The 20,446-nt window shown below is 47.0% G+C and overlaps 1 long non-coding RNA gene across 17 annotated transcripts in view; it reads right to left on the reverse strand.

Annotated features, from left to right (window-relative positions):
- LOC118521048 (uncharacterized) overlaps nt 1-19,519 on the reverse strand; it is a 119,044-nt gene extending 99,525 nt beyond the window's left edge. For 6 of the 17 annotated variants that reach the window (XR_004909957.2, XR_013449623.1, XR_004909956.2 and 3 more), the window contains exons 1-3: nt 19,227-19,514; nt 18,950-19,025; nt 18,690-18,808 (exon numbers count right to left, since the gene is read on the reverse strand). This is a non-coding gene — a long non-coding RNA (uncharacterized LOC118521048). Of the gene's footprint in view, nt 1-18,689; nt 18,809-18,949; nt 19,026-19,226 lie in introns of all 17 variants that reach the window. The other 11 variants (XR_004909947.2, XR_004909950.2, XR_004909949.2 and 8 more) reach the window with 4 other exon arrangements.
- Between the last annotated feature and the right edge of the window lie 927 nt (nt 19,520-20,446).

Here is a 20,446-nt window from a genome sequence, read left to right on the forward strand (position 1 = left end):
TTTGGAACTCTTGAATCTAGTGAAGGCTTGCACAGTAAATTTAGTAAATTTCAGCCAATTTCAGTTCTTAACACAGCAGCAGCTACCCATCCCCCAGCCCCAGCCAGGTGGCAGGCAGCTGTGCACATATTCCTAGAGCAGCTTGCATAGAGTTTGCAGAAGCCAGGGTGGGTAAAAAGGACCCTGTTTTCAGAATATAAGATCTGTGCTCTGATTGCTGATTGCTGCTTTTGATCTCTGAGGTGCAAAAAAATTGGACATCAATTGTTGTTGAACCTCCCCTCACTATTGCAAGCTCCCCTCTGGCTGAAGTGTCTTTCAAGGGATTTAAAGGCCCAGCACCCTGACTGGCATCATATTTCTCATCAGCATACTAGATACCAGGATGTGATGCCTTTGAAATTATTTTAGTCATAGAATTTTATACCCAGCCAAACTGTCATTAAAGGGTGAGTGGTAGAATAAAGGCATTTTCAAACAAAGAAAGACTTGGAATTTTCACCTCTTACATTACTTCTTTGAAGTTACTTGAGGTTGTACACTAATAAAACAAGAGAATAAGCCAATGAAAAGGAAAATATAGAATCCAGGAAAGAGTGAAACCAACCAAAAATGGAAGTCCCAGGGTAATAGTTATGCTTCAGTCTTATAGAGCTATAAGTTTATAGTTAGTAGGCTCACAGAGGATTCAGGAAGGATATATCTGAGTAGAGAAAGGTGTGGGTGGGGGGGGCGGGAGGTAGAATTCGGAAGAGTTTAAGAATGTGATTTTTAAAATAACTCAAGAAAAAAACAAATGTCATTAGAAATGCCTCAATACTAACACAAAATTCACAACAGATATATAAATGGTGAAACAAAAAATATTTTTAAAAAGTTGTTCAATTTTACTATTACTAAATTATTAATGTATGAATTTAGCCAATCAGTTTAATAAAAATTATATTTTAATCATATCTGTGCCAATGAGAATGCAATCAAATGGGCACTCTCATATGTTATTGGTGTCTTTTTGAAAGGAAATTTGGCAATAATTATAAAAACTTTTTAAATGCACATATTTTTAAAAAGATTTTATTTATTTATTGAGAGAGAGAGAGCACGGGTGGGATAAGGGGCAGAGGGAGAAGCAGGCTTCCTACTGAGCAGGGAACCCAATGAAGGGCTTGATGCCAGGACCCTGAGATCATGACCTGAGCTGAAGGTAGATGCTTAACCAGTTGAGCCACCCAAGCGCCCTTAAATGCACATATTTTTTGGCTCAAATGGCCACTTCTGGAAATCTAGGATAAGGAAACATTTGCATTTTGTCAGGAGTATTCATCATTGCATGGTTTGCAATAGTAAACACTAAAAAATGGTAACAACCCAAATGTCAATATATGGGAAGTCAATGAATAAATTATGGCACATCCACATTGAGGAATACCATGCAGCCATTTTAAAAGTATATGTACACACATGAAAAATTCCAAGGAATATTATTAAATGAAAAAGACAGCAAAATGCCCTGAATATATGAAAATATGTTTATACGAAACAAAAGCATAGCTATATGTTTATATACATACAAATGAAGAAAAATGGCCTCTAGGAAAAGGAATAGGATTGAGAATAGAGGAAGGTAATGAGAAGTTTAATACATTGTTACATAGTCTTTGATTGAGTCCTTTATAAGATAAAACATTCATGTTTAATTTTTAAATGAATTATCTCCACAAAATAAAATCAAGAAGCCTTTAGGCTAAAAAACAGATATCTAAGACAAAGGTAATTGTCCTACTCTATACTCTAGGCCGTGTATGTCAACATAGTCTGACACTGAATGCTGAGCCCCAACCACAAGGCTTTGCACAAACTGAATCAAATCCAGAAGATGATAATCAGGATGCTGAAAGATCTGGACTATCATAATAGCTGAATATCAACATTTAAATAATGAGAATGCTTAGCCAGGAAAAGAGAATATAGTTCTAAAGAACATGATTTTTTTTTTTTTTAAAGGACATGATAGTTCTTTTGAAATATGGAATTTATTCTGTGTGGAATTAGACCAAACGGTGGAAGTTATAAAAAGAAAAATCTAAGTTCCATATTAAAAAAAGAACTTTATTCATAAAAATATAAAGATTTAAAAGAAAGATTCATTCTATTATTTGGAAAATTAGTATAGTTTTTAAAATTCAAAGAATACCTAGTTGACAAGAGTGCCTGGAAACAACCATTCTCATTTATGACTAATCATCCTTCAGACTGGCTGTTCCCAATTATACTTTTTAAAGTATAAACATATCCATAGAATGTGCACACAATGATATAACTTTATTCATTCTGCAATTATGTATTGGGCATCTACTATGTGCGAGGCATTGTGTTATGCACTGAAATACTGTGTGCTAGGTACTGAACAAGACAGCTGCCTGGTCCTTGCCCTTAAGATGCTTAGAAGTCAAACACTGCTTTTCCTGCTCAAGTCAATAGCGTGCCCCTCTAAGCCTTTGGTGTTGAGTTATATTGTTAAAGTATGCAATTTTAATTTTGTTTATCACTATCTGCCAAAACAAACTTTATTTTCCATAACTTAAAATTTATATATTTACATTTATATATAAAATACATATTTATATCTATAATAGTTTATTGTGCACAGTTAATTCCACTGTTTGGGCTGCAATAAAATTGATTTTGAAATTTTTAAAAAATATGCCAATGCAGATTCTTCAATTATTCCCCTTACACAGATATCTTTGTTTTAACAAATATGTTTAGCACCTTTTAGGGAGCAGAAAGGTAATTCAAATGTATTCTTATTTAAAAGATCATTTGGGACTAATAAATGAATGCAGTAAATTTTCAAGATACAAAATTAATATACATAAATCTGTTGCACTTCTATACACTAATAATGAACTATCAGAAGGACAAATTTGCATCAAAAAGAATAAAATACCCAGGAATAAATTTAACCAAGGAGTGAAAGACTTACACTCTGGAAACTATAAGACAATGATGAAAGAAGATGACACAAATAAACAGAAAGATTTCCATGCACATGAATTGAAACAATTAATTTTGTTAAAATGTTCATACAACCCAGGGCACCTAGTTGGCTCAGTTGGAAGAGCATGCAACTCTTGATCTCGGGATTGTGGGTTTAAGCCCCATGTTGGGTATAGAGATTACTAAAGAAAAATAAACCAACTTTATAAGAAATGTTCATACTACCCAAAGCAATCTAGAGATTCCATACAATCACTATCAGAGTAATGGCATTTTTCACAGAATTAGAACAAATAATCTTAAATTTGTATGGAACCACAAAAGACCCCCAAGAGATAAAGCAATATTGAGAAAGAAGAACATAGCTGGAGGTGTCACACGCCCTGATTTCAAACTATACTACAAAGCTAAAATAATCCAAACAGTACGGTACTGATACAAAAACAGACACAAAAGTCAATGAAATAGACTACAGAATCCAAAAATAATCCCACACTTACATGGTTGATTAATCTTCAACAAAGGAGGCAAGAATATATGATGGGGAAAGACAGTCTCTTCAATAAAAGGTGTTGGGAAAACTGGACAACTACATGCCAAAGAACTATAGTGGACCACTTTCTTATACTATATACAAAACAAACGAACAAACAAAAATATACCTAATGGATTAAAGACTTAAATGTCAGACCTAAAACCATAAAACTCTTAGAAGAAAACATAGGCAGTAAGCTCTTTGACATCAGTCTTGGCATACTTTTTTGGACCTATCTCCACAGGAAAGGAAGACAAAGGCAAAAATAAACAAATGAGACTACATTAAACTAAAAAGCTTTTGAACAGTGAAGGAAACCATCAACAAAATGAAAAGGCAACCTACTGCAAGGGAGAAGATATTTGCAAGTGATATAACAGGTAATGGGTTAATATCCAAACTATATAAAGAACTTATGTACTGAATATCAGAAAAACAAAACAATCCAATTAAAAAATGGACAGAGGACCTGAATAGACATTTGTCCAAAGAAGACATACAGACGGCTAACATACCCATGAAACAATGATCAACATCACTCATCATTAGGGAAATGCAAATCAAAACCACACTGAGCTATCATGTCACACTTGTCAGAATGGCTAGTATCCAGAAGACAAGAAATAATATGTGTTGGTGAGGATGCAGAGAAAGGGCACCCTCATGCACTGTTGGTGGGAATACAAAATGGTGCAAGCACTACAGAAAACAGCATGAAGTTTCATTTAAAAATTAAAAATAGGGCTATCATAAAATCCAGCCATTCCACTTATGGGTATTTATCTGAAGAAATGAAAATATGAATTCAGTGGATATATAAATACTAACTTAAATGGATATATGAACCCTTATGTTCATTGCAGCGTTGTGTAGAATAGCCAAGGTATGGAAGCAGCCTAAGTGTCCACTGATGGATGAATGGATTAAGAAGATTTTATACACACACACACACACACACACATATACACACACACACACACACAATGGAATATTACTCAGCCATAAAAAAAGAATGAATTCTTGCCTTGTGACAATATGGATAGATCTGGAGGGTATTACGCTAAGTGTAATAAGTCAGACAGAGAAAGACAAATACTGTATGATTTCACTTATAAGTGGAATCTAAAAACAAAACAAAACAAAGGAACAAACAAAACAAAATAGAAACAGACTCACAGATACTGAGAATAATCCAGTGGTTGCCAGAGAGGAGGGGGTAAGGGGAGGGTGAAATAGGGGAAGGGCATTCAAAGGTACAAACTTCCAGCTATAGTGAGTAAGTCACGGGATGTAATGTACAGCATAGGGCAGAGAGTTAATAATATTGTAACAACCTTGTATGGTGACAGGTGGTAGCTAGATTTATGGTGTTGGTCACTTCATAATGTGTATAGTTGTTGAATAACTATATTGAATACCTGAAACTAATCCAATATTGCATGTCAACAACACTTCACTTTTAAAAAGATTATTTGGTGCAGCCTTTATCCAGAATCGGGAACCCTCCAGACAGTGGCACAAATAGGCCCCCTCCTCTGTTTTCACTTTCACATTAATGGCAGCCATAAGGATTCCAAAAAGTGGATGCTCTTTCAAAGAAAACTACAGAAAGAGGGCCCTCAGCCCAGCCCCAGTGGAAGCAGCTCACTCCACCATCATAAGGCTCTAACAGAGGAAAAACCTTCTCTGTTCTGACCCTTCTGTCCCCAAGAACCTCAAGAACAGCTTGAGCCCTCCCTCCTCCACCTCTACTTTTCCAGGCGCTTGAAGTCAGCAGTCTGGCCTTGAGTCTTCCCTCTACATAAACTCTCCTATAGCTCCTCCTTTGAGTTGCATGTTTCCAACCCTTAATCTCAAGGTTGCTTCTTTGAGACTGCTTATGCATTCAGAGTAGACTTTATGGGTCTTTCCCAAAATCCTTCTTCAACCTAGTGCCCCTTTTAACCATCCTCACTCTAGATAATAAATCGCTGTGCCCAGTAAGTAAATACATAATCAATTTTCTTAACCCCTATGGGAAGTCCAATAGTGCCACCATGTTTGTGGGTTGAGGCAGATGCATCATGGGAATTGCCCCACAAGCAAATACCATGGTCCTGGCTATCCCAGAGAAATTAAGGAGGGATCATCTTGACTTCTGGGGCTGGTCATGTGGATTACACAGAACACCTTAGAAGCACAGTGCCTCGCACCACAGCCCCTAACAACGTTAGCCCTCAAAATTGTTATTAAAGGCTCACATGAAGGTTCTTATTGCTGAGGACAGTGATTGCTGGCCAGTGTTCTTGCTGACCCAGTTCTCAGTGAATCATTGTCTCTTCAGGACTCTAATATGGGCCAAGAAATATCCAAGCCACCCCACATGCCACTTGACCAATCATAACTCCCTCTGATTGACAAGCACTTTGCACTTCTCCCACTTCACAGATATCTCTCAGCGACTCCTAGGTGCTCTGTGAAGCAGGCAGCATTGTCTCTATGTGACACAGAAGACCCAGCAAAACAGAAATCTACCCAAGGATATGTGATGATCTGCAAAGAGCCAAACGTGGAAGGACCCCTCCCTGGCTCCGTTCATCTCTTGTGAGTATGTCATGAATATAATACTGTTCACTGGGGACTCAGGAAAGAATGGGGCAGCTACCTATTCCAGGGCTGATAAGACCTTCTTAAGGTAAATAGGACCTGCTCTGGGCACCATCTCACAAAGCCAGGCATCAAGGCATCACCACAGACCAAGTCCATTGCCAGGCTGGTTCTGCCAAGAAACATGCAGCTCAACTACACTTGACTCTCAAAATAAATACTTTAAGTAAGAACAGATGCTGTCAGCTTGGCCCAGAGCCATCAGTGGTACCAATGGCTTGTACAAAGCTCTTGGAGCACAGGGAACACAGCAGGAGGCCCTTGGAAAGTGCCAGGTCAGGCTTTCAGTTCCTCCACAGCACACTCCCTGGGTGGAGGTGAAAATTCTGCCCAAGAGGACACATTTCAGGAGAAAAGAGGCTGTGGTACGGCATGGAGAACTCCAGCCAAGGTGAAAAACTGCTTCTCATTCCAGTTCTGTAGCTCCCAGCAAATCCCTCTGGCTCTGGGATTCAGTTTTCTGTAAATGAAGGTTGTAGTAAGGTTCCAGGAGCCTACTGAATTGTAAAGAGCTGTCCAGGTTTGGGGGGGTGGTGGTGATAGAAGTCTGAGACCACCCCGGAGTGTCCTCTGTTGCCATCATCAGGCATGAGGGAGAACCAAAAGGGGACTCTCCAAGTGGCCAGGGCCTAAGGACTGGGACAAGTGAAGGTCAATGACAGAATCAGGACTTCCCTCCTTATTTCCAAACAGAAGCTTCCAGAATACAAGGGTCAAATTTTCTCTGCTTTACCTTCTTCTCCTTTCTTCCTTCCTTCCCTCAATCCTTCTAACTTCCTTCTTTCCTTCTTTTTACTATATGGCTCAAGCCATTGACAATTCCTCTCCATTCCTGAAACAGAATATGCTTTCTCTCTCTCATCTCAGGACCTTTGTACCTACCATGCCCTCTCTCCAGACCGTTCTTGCCATACCTCCTTGTCTTCCAGGTCTCCATTTGGATATCACTTCCTCTGGGCTGGTTGAGGGGTCCCTCTGCTAAGTTCTCACAGCAGGGACTTCTTATCCATCAGCCTCTCTTAAAGCGGGGACTCGGAAAGTGTGCAGAGTGAATGAATAAGAAAATGTTTCTCAAGGACACAGAGCAGATGGATGAGGCCCAGGTCCTTAGTCTACAAATCCAGTGTTCATTCATTCATTCATTCCTTCTTCGAATTATTTACTTGAGTACCTTTAACAAACCAGGTACTCTGTCAAATGCTGGGCATCCAGTGGGGAAAAAGACAAGCCCTCCATTCTCAGGGAGTTTGCATTGTAGAAGGAAGGGACGGGAAATAAGACAGTAAGAAAAATAATCTGAGAGTGACAAGTGAGTGTTACATGGAAAATTAAAATAAGCTAATGTGATAGAGTTTGACCAGGTAGGTACTTTAGATTGGATAGATGAGGAAGGCCTCTCTAGAGAGCAAATGACCACACATACAAAAAAGCCAGCCTTGTGAGTGTCAGTGGGAAGAGTATTCCAAGGGTGGGACAGCTTGTGCAAGGGCCTTTCAAGGGAGGTTAGAACAAAAGAAAGGTCAATATGATGGAACATAATGGGTGAACGGGAGCATGTTTGAGATGAGGCTGGTAAAATAGGAAGAGCTAGTGTGTGTGGGGCCTCGCACACCATGATCAGGAGGTCCTATTTTAGCCAAGGAGAGTGGGGTCCATTGGAGAGTTTTAAATTGGGAGTGATGTGGTATAATTTATGTTTTTAAAAAGTTAGCCCAACCACCGTGTAGAGATGGTTGGAAGGGGTGGGGACAAGAGTAGAAGGGGGGTGACCAGTTAGAAGGCTGTTGTGTTAGCCCAAGAGGTAATGTTGGCTTGAGCCAAGATGGTCATAGGGATGAAGGAGACAAGTAGATGGGCCCATACTGGAAGGTAGAATTATTTGGACTTGTTCATGTTTAGAAAGTAGAACTGATAGAAAGTGCTCATGGATTGGGTATGGAAATAAGATGAAAAGGGAACTCAAGGAAACTGGGTGGCTGGAAGTATCCTGCACTATGAGTGGGGACAGGAGGCTGGAGAAGGCTTAGAACAGATGATCAGGATTTGTTAGGCCCTATGCATTTTTAGATCCCTATGACACATCTACAGGGAAGTGTCACTTAGCAGGTGGCTACACAAGACTGAAGTTTTGGGGAGAGAGCTGGCTTGGGCATGCAGATGTGGGGATCATCAGTTTTAGGTGACATTTCACGTTATGGGTCTGGATGAGATTACCTGGAGAGAGAGAACATGTAGGGAGAAGATAGAGCGCAGGACAGAGCACTGGGTCCTCTAACATCGGTAGATCTACAAAAGAGGAGGAGCCAGCCAGCAAAGAGACCAAGAAGGAATGGCGAGAGAGGTAGGAGGAAAACCAAGGCAGTGTGGGACCCAGATGCCAAAAGAAGGGAGGTGCACGTTGTCTTCCTTTTGTAACTCTGCTTTGCTGCTGCCTACTCAGCACCTTCCTAGATCCCCCCCAGGTCCTCCTGAACCCTATAAAGCTAACTCCCTGCCCCTCGGATCAGCTGTTTTCCACCGTGCCACATCCACCCCATAGCAGCTCCTCCCTGTCTCCTCGAGCATCTGGCACTAAATGACTCCGTGGCCCTTGCCAGGTCCTTGCCCCTCCAGTTCCCCTTTCCACCTTGGACAAATGAGGAGGCTGGAGGTGGCAATCTCTTGCTGACAGCCCTCCCCGTGCCAACATGACTTCAGGCTCCACCTCTCCTTCCCCGCACCGAGGGCTCTCCAGCACTGGGCTTTGCTTTGGCTCAGAGCTCAAGCTCTCTTCTTGGTAGGCCTTTCTTTCTCCCCCCACACCCCCCCTCCCCAGAGACAGTGGAGCCGTGGTCTCTGAAGACAATCCCAGTGATCCAGGAGGGGCTGCTTAGAGCTTAACTCATAGGTGGGGCACAGCTGAAGGCCATGAAAAGCCACTTGGAAAGAAACCCAGAGGAGTGTTAGGGGCACACAGCAGCCTTGGACCCAGGGTCGCCATGTGGGTTGTCCAAGATGTGTCCTGCTCAAAAATGTCCAGCTACAGGGGTGCTCTGCTCCCCAAAGTAGGGCACCCACAGGACTACATCTGTGTTTGCCCAGAGGGGTCACCCCACTTTGGACTTGTCCCCTGTATTTCTTGTTCCTGACACTCGAATTCTCTGAGCTCGGTGCCTGGTTTCTTTAGGCCCACTGTCAGATGTCTCTGGGCCTGTCACCCATTATCTACAAGCCATTTGTGTTATTTAGACACATTGCCCAATGCCTGGGCTGAACTCCTGATGTCTCTGGGTCTGCCCCACATTTCTTTAGGTTCGCTGTCTGGATTACTTAAGCCCATTGTGTCACATCTCTAGGCCTGCTGCCAGATTGCCCAAAGCCCCAGGAACTTGGGCTGCTGCTGGAAATCAGGGCTACCTGGCACATGAACACTGCTCTATGGGGTTGCTGTCAGGCAGGGGACCGAATGCCCCCACCTCTGGCCTCCGTGATGACCACGGGGATTAGGCCAAGGGCTCAGCCACGCTGTGAAAGGAGTGCTTGTACGGTTTGTTTCCCTCCATGATACCGCCAAGGCCAAATCCCCCAGAGACAGATTCATGGACCCGTTTTGCTTCTTATTTTTATTTTTATTTTATTTTTTTGTTAATCCATATTTAATAGGGAGCCGCGCGTGTAGCGGCCCGTGCCTGGGGCCGGGAGCTCAGCACTGGCAGGGCAAGCAGGCAAGGAGTGGCCGGCAGCAGGGGTGGGAGCAGGCCAAGAAAAACCCCCAGGCCTCAGGCGGTGGCAGGACGGTTGCCCAGGCGGCCTGCTCACCGAAACCTGGCCTCAGAGTGCCTGGGGACCGGCCTGGCCTGCCGCCGGCAGCGGCCGCTCGGGCCCTTTGCACAGAGCCAGGGAGACAAAACAGAGCCTGGTTTTAAAAGAGACACAAAGTGGTCTCTTCAAAGAGCCCTGCAGCAATCTGGGCCAGTGCAGACCCATGTTCTCAGGCAGGGAAGGGGCCTCGAGGAGCATCACGTGCGGCATCCCTCCTGCGCACGAATGCTGGGCTCGGACAGAGTAACGAATAATGCAGCGTGCACCAGCAGCCCCCTTACCTGCCAGGCACTGGGCTGTGCGGAGGGCTTTGCACAGACCACGACGGCTCACGTGCTCAAGAATGCCACGGAGGAACCGCGATAGTCTCCATTTTACAGACGAGAAACCAAGGTTTGCACACCCACCAGAATCGCTAACGTGTTAAAAACGGATAATATTAGGCACCAGTGAGCAAGCAGAGCCACTGGGACTCTCGTCCATCGCGGCGGGCAGGCCAAGTGGTACTGCCATGGTGGAAGATCACTTGGCGGTTTCCCATGACGTTACACATACACGAGCCACAGGGCCCAGCAAGCTCGCGCCCAGGTGTTTACCCCGGGGAAATGAAACCTGCGGGTAAATGTTTACAGCAGCTTTATTCACAATCACCCAAAACTGGAAACAACTCAAATGCCCTTCAACTGAGGAACGGATAAACAAGCTAGTTCTTCAATGCCACAGAATATTACTCAGCAATAAAAAGGAACGTACTATTCCTCCAGGAAAAACATGGATGAGTCTCAAATGCATTTTGCCAAGTGAAAGAAAACTGGAATCAAGTGGTCACAGACTGTGTACTCCATCTGTGTGACATTCTCATGAAGGAAAAAACCACAGGGACAGAAAACAGATTCGCGGCTGCAGGGGTGGGGGTTGGGGGGTAGCAGGGATTGAGTACAGAGGGGCACAGGTGAATTTTTGGAGGGCTTTGGAAATGTTCTTTACGTGGTTTCTTGATCATGGTGGTGGTTCCACCATCGCATATGTTAGTAAAAATTGCAGAACTGTACACTAAAAGGGGTGAAGATTATTCCACGCAAATTAAACCTTAATTTTTTTTAATGGAAAAACAAAACAGAACAGAGGTTGAAGGAGATCAAGTAGCTTTCCCAAAGGCAACCAGCCAGGAAGTGGCAAAGTCAAGTTTCAAACCCAGCTTTTTAACCACTGTGCTGGAGACCATCTGATCCAAGCCTTATTCACCAAGAGACCCAGGTGCCTCGGGATATTTAGGGAATGGCAGCTTCTGGGGACTTGGCTTTTTTTTTTTTTTTAATTAATTGAAGGATAGTCTCCAAATCATCTGTCTTTGAACCTCTCCTGCTGCAAAATGTTTTTGTCGTCTGAAAATCCTGTCACGCCTTACTCCTCTGGCCACTAACTCTGTTCGCGCATGAGCATCGTACAAAGACATGTCCCCGTAGTTGGGGGACCTGGTCACCTTCCTTTATCTGTCACTATTTGCTGTGTCAACTTGGATATGTCATCACTCCTTCTAGGCCCCAGTTTCCTTATCTCTGAGATGAGGATCATCTCACCCAGCTCTAGATGAAATGGGAAGATGAAATGAGAATCATAAAACCCACAGCTTTACATCTTCATGATCTAATTCAACTGCTTTACGTTATCTCAGGGCACTGGCTCATTCTGCCCGTGCTACTGCTAACAGTCAGGGCTTCCTGGGTACTTACAACGTGCTACGCAATTTATAGACGTCTCATCCTGCTGTCAGGCCCTGACGCGATACCACCTCACGATAGGAGAGGAAATTGAGGCACTTGGAAATGAAGTCATTGACCAGGATCCCACAGCTGAAAGGAGTCCAGCCAGGACTGAGCCCGGGCACCCCCATCTCAACTTGCCACTGCCATCCGCAGAGTTAAGAATTGGTAGCTACGCGCCTTGTCCCTTATGTAAGCGGAGCACCTTCTATGGAGCTTTCCCCAAAGGGACTTGAGATGCCAAAATGGCTTTTTGTCCAATCTGGAAGGGCCAGCAAAGCCACGGAGCTCAGCTGTCCTCCTGTCGGACACCTGACCTTTCCACCATTCCACCGGGCAAGGGTGCGGGAGGACAGCGGCGAGCGGCCGGGGGTCATTTGGCACTGGGAGGGAGATGAGAGAGAGAGAAGCCACTTTTGTGGGAGGGTGAACAAGTGTCAGCGCTCGCTCTACTCAATCCGGGCGTTTCATTCCGGCTCATTGTTCCTCATTATCAGAGCTAACTATGTTCCGGCGAAGGGCGAACATGTTCCTAAATTTATGTCTCTGTGTGCGACCACGACAATGCGTGTTTTGTGTGCTTCTCCCTGAAAAACTCCTCTTGTGACACGGGCGACCCAGCTTGGACTTGGTCTTTCATGTGCATTACCCACTCCGACTGGCCCCTGCTGGCAGATTTTTCTTAAAGTCTAAAATGAGGGGCTAACCTTCTCTTCTCAGCTTTTTCTTCTCCGCTACCTATAATCTTGATTTGACTCACACAAAAGTGACTCAGTGGGAAACCCACTCAAGAAGGCTTTGACAGGGAACAATGGATGGGCACCTCTACAGAGGCCGGCCCGCCGCGTTGAGAGAGGGAAAATGGATTAAAGTTTAAAGATGTCATGTATGTTAACCGATCAGTATCGGTTTTATGTATTTTGTCAAAGAGACGGCAGTGAAGCCGGGCCTAGGAGGGTGAGGGGGTGCGAAGGAGGGAGAGGTGGCCCCCGTACACTTTGGCCAAAGGCCTCACCAGAGATAACGAGCCCAAGGAGCTGGAGTGTTTGAAAGGTAATAATAACAATAATAAAGAAGAAAGGGCTGAGAGGAGATTGTCGTGGGATTGTTGTGTGTGTCAGCTTTGTCCTCCCACAATGGCCCAGGGCCAGGAGCCAGGCAGTCATCGGGGCAGCAGAGCGGCTCCTTCAGAAAGCGGACGCCGTTCATTCAGCCCTAACGGCTTTCTTCCAGGATAATGCTCCGTGGGCTCCCCTGGAGCCGGCAGAAGCCCAAGGGAGTCATGGGTGAGGCGGGAGAGAGGCGGCTGAAAGGAACGGCCCCCCGCGGGCTATCTCTACCGCCCGGCCCGGCACCGAGCACAGAAGCAAGCCGGCGGCAAGCCGGCATGGGGCCTCGGCCCTGACCTCGCTTCTTATTCTGGGAGGAGGTTACCCACAATGCCCTGCTCCCCTGACAGGAAGTCCAGAGAATGGATTTGGCCTCTGGAACGTCTCTTCGGTATCCCTGAAGGGAAGTGGAATCCCCCACTCTGATGTCTTTGGACCTCTAAATACTTTTCCTTTCACATGAACCTGCCTTTGTGAGAGTTGCCAGAATTTTTGCAAGTGGTGAACAGGCTGAAAAGTGAGGATCTTCGAGTCTTCTTTCTGAAGCGGTCCAGACTCAGGCGGGACAAGCCCAACTTCCTTGGAGGAGGTGATGCCCGGCAAAGAAGCGTTCGCGGGCTGGCTACTTCCCATTCACGCTCGGGACTCAAAGGACGGCCAATGGGGGCGGCCATCTTGGCCGGGCCTGCAGCGCGGGTGTCCTCTAACTGGGACACCAGAGAGGAGCAAGGGCAAGGCGTCGAGCTGGTTTGAGGAGCTCCCGTGGACTCCTACCGGCCCACGGTTTAAAGGTAGGAGTACACCGAATCCAGCTCATCCCGGCCTGTGAGAGCTGATTGTTACATTTCCAGTAATTCTGGAAGCCAGTTTTTTTGTTTTGGGTTGTTTTTCCACTTGAACAAGATGACTTTATTTTCTCACAGTTCTGGAGGCTGGAAATCCAAGATCAAGATACCAGCAGGGTTAGTGACCCCTGAGGCTTCTCAGCCTGTGCTCCTCACACGGTCATCCTTCCGTGTGCCGCAAGCTGGTTTTTAAAAGCTATGTAAACTTAACAACCAAATAAATTATATTAACAGCAAAGGTGAGAAACATCCAAAACTCATCACTTATTTTACTATTATCTACGCTTCTGAGGTCACGTATGTCTATTAGATCTATATGTTAGAAATACTGTACTAATGGCATGCTTATGAGCATCTCTCCCCAATTCTATATACAATGGGGTCGCATTGATAGATAGAAATTGGCTCTAGTCGAATATTTACACCATAGCAATTGGAAAATGCTACAAGTCAGGGCTTTCCCCCACACAGTGCACTGGCCGGGGAATGGTCTGGCCTAACCCCTTGGTCAGTGGACCAAGCCACTTTCCCTCTCAAACAAGGGAGAAGAGAGGGGATGGCGACTTGCTTTGAAGATAAACAGTATAAAAGTATGAGAGCTTCTGAGTGTCCTGACCCCATATTCACGCACACATTCACTCATCCTTTTTTCCTCTTTCTTTCTAGAAGAAAATATGGTGTTAGGAAAAAAATCATTTCCAACTCTAAGACAATGTGAACTCCTCCAACTCTAAGACAATATGAACAATCTGATCTAATGTCTGCCTTTAATCGGGATAATTCAAGACCAGAAAGTTGACCCTCCTGCTTGCTCAGAAATGGGGACCAGGAGGGACAAATTCCTGGCTCTGGGACATCACCTCCCTTTGGGACTCACACAGCCTATCTCTCTGAAGCTGTGAGCCCTTCTGTGAGGTGTCTGCATTTGAATAGGAGTCTGAGAGGCTGACCGCATTCGCACTGGGAGGGGGGAGGCATAATAAAAGATTCTCATGGGGGATGTCAGGTGTTGGGAGTGCGCTGCAAATTTGAGTCATCTGATGACCTTCCAAAAATACATCATTCAGACAACTGCTTCTCCCTCCTAGAAGGCTACACTTGGTCAGGTCTTTCTCTCTCCTGCCCCAGACAGCAGAAATAATAGCTAAGGTTCATGGAATAGACCCCCAAGTGCCAAACACTGGCCCAGAGCACTTTAATCTCATCTGAGCCTCCCAGAAGTAGGCAGTGTCTTAGTCCCATTTTGCAGCCAAGAAAACCAAGGCTTAGAGCGGTTCCTTCCCTTGGCCACCCTGCCCTGCCAGGAAGCCCCAGCGAGGGCCCAGACCCAGGCTGGCTGGCATCAGAGTTCTTCCTAATCACGATGCTTGGTAGTTCCCAGGAAAGGGTCCTTTTTGACCCAACGGTCCCACCCACCTGCCCCTACTACCCAGGTCTGGTCAGTGGAAAACAGGAAAATGGCAGGGAGGCGGGGTGAGGGACGAGACCGAGGAGGCCAGAAGTGGGGGAAAATGTAAGTGCACAGGGGACGTGGCTATTACCCATCTGCCTTTACTGGGCATTCCCCCGGCCCTCACTACCTAGGAGCTTACAAGGGCATACACTCTCTTAGGTGAGGCTCACTCAGTCCAGTTCCAGAGTGTCCCTCTTCTCCTGATACACTGGGCCAGGTACCCACATCAAATTCTTTCAGATCGTTTCTTTTTTCTTTTTTTTTTTTTTTAAAGATTTTATTTATTTATTCATGAGAGACAGAGAGAGAGAGATGCAGAGGGAGAAGCAGCCTCCCAAGGAGCAGAGAGCCCGATGCGGGACTCGATCCCAGGACCCTGGGATCATGACCTGAGCCGAAGGCAGACGCTTAACCATCTGAGCCACCCAGGCACCCCAGATCATTTCTTTTTTTAAAGATGTATTTATTTATTTGAGAGAGAGCAAGAGCGAGCACGAGTGGGAGGGGCAAAAGGAAAGAGAATCCCAAACAGACTCCATGCTGAGCACGCAGCCTGACACCGGGCTCAATCTCAGGACCCCGAGATCATGACCTGAGCCGAAATCAGGAGTCGGACGCTTAACCAACTGTGCCACCCAGGTGCCCCAAATTCTTTCAGATCTTAAGGGGAAGAGGCATGAGCCTGAGACCCTGGGCACCGGGAGCTGTCCAGCGCTCTGTGGTCACACCTACCCCCCCTCCCTACCCACCCCCAAACAGGAGAGCATCACCAGGCAGACCACGACACAACAGTGGGGATCTAGCACACCTATTTTTTCCTAAGGGCTTCACCATCTACAAGACACTTTCAAAGTCAGTTTCTCATTTGCTCTTTGTGATTGTGTGAGGCCGACATGTGTGAGGATGCCTTTTGCAGCAAGGAAAAGTTAATTCAAATGCCTCTGGGGTTTGGCCCAGGCCACTCAGCCCAGCTGGGTACAAAACCTAATCTCTGGACTCACTGTCCAGTGCTCATTTTGCTGCAAGAGCGACATGCAACCTTCCCACCCTGCCCCATCCCCCAGGAGGCCTAGTTTCTAAGCAGCAGATGATATCAATTGGTCTCTGGAAATGTGTCAACCACTGAGACCAGAAGACAAGTGCCAAGAAGAGAGAAATACTTGAAATTCCTGTTAAGGAACAATGCTGGGTTTGACCTGAATAACACCAGGGAATAAGGAGAAAATAATCATGTCAGACATTACATAATCCGGGAAGACACAGACTGAAGCTGGAGCTGGGAGGAAGGCCATGGGCGAGATTTCCAAGGGGGCACCTTTCCCCGTGGGAGGAAGAGGGGAGTGGGGAGGGCCGCTGACACCCACTGACCCAGCTGTTGCCACCCGCCGGGCACGGGGCAGTATTAGGGCAGACCCTTGCACAACAGCCCCACGCCCTGGGGGTCATGACCCACGGTCTGCGGACGGGAGAACTGAGGCACTGAGCACTTCATCCTCCTGAAGCAGTGCTGAGATGCACTGGCTCTTCCTCCAATGGGGAGCAGGCTGAGTGGGGCAGTGTGGCGTTCGCGGATAGCCGAAAAGTGGAAACAACCCCAAAGCCCATTAACCGGTGGATGGAGGGGAAAATGCTGTGGAGCATGCCCTGGAAGGCGTGCCACACAAGGCTCAAGAGGACAGAACTTCGGATACACGCTGTGACAGGGACGGGCCTCAGAAACAGTATGCTAAGCCTCATTCTCCATGGGATGACCTAACCCCGAGGGCGAGAAAACCGGTTCTTGGGGGCAAAAAAAAAAAAAATTCAGATTAACAATGGTTTGTTCAACCAATCTCCAAAGTTCAACTCTCCCCAACAAAATCGTCTTCCTTAGTATAGAATTCTGTCTTTGGGGAGACTTTTCACGACCTTGAATTCTTCCCCTTGGGGAACGTGTGGATGACACTGGAAGGAGGAGGACTCCCCCGTGCCAAGTGGGAGAAGCCGGACACCAGAGGCCGGCCAATGTAGGATTCCATGGCTGTGACATGAGAAGAAAGGTGCGTCTAGAGAGAGAGAGAGAGAGAGAGAGAGAGAGAGAGAGAGAGAGAGAGAGAGCGAGAGCGAGCGAACACATCGATGAGTGGTTGCCTGGGGCTGGGCGTGGGAACAGGGAATGACTGCGCGGGGAAAAGAGGGACCTTTGTGGGGTGATGAGAATGTTCTAAAATTGAATTGTGGTCATGGTTGCACAACTCTGTAAATTTCCTCAAAGTCACTGAATTGTACACTTAAAACAAGTGAGTTCCCGGGTACTTAAATGATGTTTCAGAGGAGCTATTTTTATAAGGAGGAAGAGCGCAGGCTTGGGGATGTGAGAGGCCTGGCTCGGGTTCCGGCTCCCCCCACTCTCCCGGCCCCCGTGCTTGGGTCCCTCCTGGCCTCGGTGTGCTCGGCTGCGAAATGGAACCACGGCCAGAGCTTCGGGAGGCCTCCCGCACGGTGACCTGAGGCTCTGGGGGAGCCGGCTTCCAGCACTACACTTGAGAGACACAGAATCCCTTCTCCCCTTTCCGACCTGGGGTGAATAGAACACCTCCTGGAGCGGCCTTCCGTGACCCTGTGACCCTCCCGAGTTACCGTTACCGCCCGGCCTGTGCCTGGGTTTGGTTCCCCGCAGCACTTACTGAATCTCAAGTGGCCCTTTTGTTTACTGGCTCATTGTCTGCCTCCACACCCTCCCCTGGAATGTTCGCTCCGGGCGGGCGGGCGGGCGGGCGGCAGGGACCGAATCCACACCATCCCACTTAGAAGGGCGCCCTGCCCTGGCACAAAAACGGATGTAAACCTGTTAGCTATGGTTATTATCACTAGGGCTTGAATGCCCAATGAACACAGGCACATGAGCTACGTTTGTTCATCCCCAAATGACACGTTTCTGGAGACTTCTTTCACTCAGAAAGACTTCTCAGGTGTGTGAAAGGGTGAAGGATTCTGGAAAAATTTTGCTTTAATTATATTGATTCACTGGCCCTGCATGCCTGCCGGAGTGATGCTTATCGTGGGGACCTCGGGGGCTCCTGAGACGACTGAGAACACATGCAGGGGCTTGTCGCTATTCAAGCACATACCTTGGCTTTGGGGTGACGGCCGTTAGGGCTTACTGGAATCTCAGTGGGGACCACAACCGAAATAGGGCCATGATTCTCTGATGCCCCATGTGAAATGAATACTCGGAAAGCACGGAGCTCGTGCGCCTTCTCATCTCCCTCCTCCACCCCCCAAACTAACACCATCGGAAAGCTCTAGGCTTAATGGAGAACCTCAGACCAGGGGGTGATGGGGAATCTTCAAGAAACTGCAAACAGACCAGCTTGAGACAGGAGCCAGGAAGATGGAAGCAGGAAGGCATCAGGCCTCACTCGACATCTGTTCTGGAATAGTCCCTTGTGAAATTAGAAGCTGGGTGGGGCACGCATAAAGCAAGCAGCAAAGAAAAACAAACAAACAAACAGACTTGGCTCCCTGCCCGCCCCCCGAGCCAGGGCCGCCACCTACCTGGAGGTCGTGTGAAGACGAGCGCACAGCCCAGGGTGGGGGGCCGGCAAGCCTGAGAGCAGGGCTTTGGGGGTTGCACGCTGAGGCTGTGTGAGCAACAGGCTTCTACGGGTGGTTTTCTAGAGAGAGAGAGAGAGAGAGAGAGAGAGAATTGTGTGTGTGTGTGCGCCCGAGAGAGAGAGAGAGAGAGAGAGAGAGAGAGAGAAGAGAGAGAGAGAAGAGAAAGATCAGCTCTCGACTACAGACCAGAACATACTTACACATCCGCTATGAAAACAGGGTGTCCGCCGACCAGGGGCCCAGGAAACCAGCTGCTATTCTCCGAATATTGTGGCCCTTAAAGAATAAAAACAAGGAGGGAGAGGCCCAGGGAACGAGCTAATTACACCCAGCAAGTGACAAATCACTTGGAAAACATAAATACGTTTTCAAGGACACTCCTCCACTAACGAAGCTAAAGTGTTTTTCTTTCAAACCCCAGCAAGAAAATCCAAGGGATGAAACAAACTTCGCTTATTTTAGTTTCTACTCAATTACCTGTTAATGGAAAAAATCTGGCACCGACCCTAATGAGGCGGGCATGAGCTCACCGGCGCGGGGTCGGTGCTGTCCGGGAAGGCTGCAACAAGCCGGGCATTTATCTGCCTCTCTATAACCCTTTTCAAACTCGCTGTCAGGGAGCCCACGCTGAGCAGGCCCGAGAGGAAGGACTTGGAACCTGCTCCAGGCCTCGGAGGCCCTCTGGGAAAAGGAAAATTGTTGTTGGCAAGTCTGCCTGGCTCCAGAAATTGATCCAGTGCCCCCCACTTGTCCAAGCAGCATCAGACAGAGCTAAGAATTTTGTTATAATTAAATAGAGTGCTGATTGGTTGCTGGAGGTGGTCTTGAAACTGGTGTTTAAAAGCAGAGAACAACGGTTACTATTCATAGGAAAAGCCCAGAGTCTTAAAAATCCATCTGTTTCATTCCCAAATTTAGGCCAAAAAAATGCTCACTTGCTGTCTTTAAAAATACCACCTGCTTTGTGATGTTGTATAATGTGCCATTATATAAGGTGGAGGGGGGCGGAGGGGAGGGCAGGGTGGGAGGATGCGGCAGGGTGGACCCAGCCCCTTTCTGACAACAGAGGCGGTCTGCAGAGGCCAGGCCATCTCCTCCCAAGGCCAAGCCCTCCTCCTCAGAGGCCCCACATGGGCCTTGAGGCGAGAGAGAGAGAGAGAGAGAGAGAGAGAGAGAGAGGGAGAGGGAGAGAGGAGACTGACTTAACCAGCATCACCGCCGCAAGCTGCACTCAGGAGCCCCCCAATGCTGGGCCCTGGCAATTACAGACATCTACCCTCCACCCACCTGGCCTCTAGGGTCCAACATCTGGGGGTTGCACGCAGGCCTGGTTGGGGCTGTGATCTCACACCACTGCTCACCACAGCTGTGGTACCAGGCGAGGTCATGGCTCCTGGAACCAAGGGAGGAGAAGCATCCAGGCCCCCTCAGCCCTGCTGGCAGGATCCCTTAGTTACCCTCCTGCCACACACCACCCTAACCCCAGGGTCTGGAAGCCACAGGACACAAGGGTCCCCATGGGACAGCCCTGTTTCTCCCAAGTGGGCAGATGTCCCAGTCCAGCCTAGTCCTAACAGCTTCTCCCTAACCTCACAGAAATGTCAGGGCTCAGTTTCTCCTGAAGATTCTCATTCACAGGTTAAGTGAAGAGAATTGGCTCTGTCGTCACAGGCCAAATTTGAGCCACTTTTCAGCTG

This window comes from Halichoerus grypus, chromosome 7 (assembly GCF_964656455.1).
Source record: "Halichoerus grypus chromosome 7, mHalGry1.hap1.1, whole genome shotgun sequence".
Taxonomy (NCBI): domain Eukaryota; kingdom Metazoa; phylum Chordata; class Mammalia; order Carnivora; family Phocidae; genus Halichoerus; species Halichoerus grypus.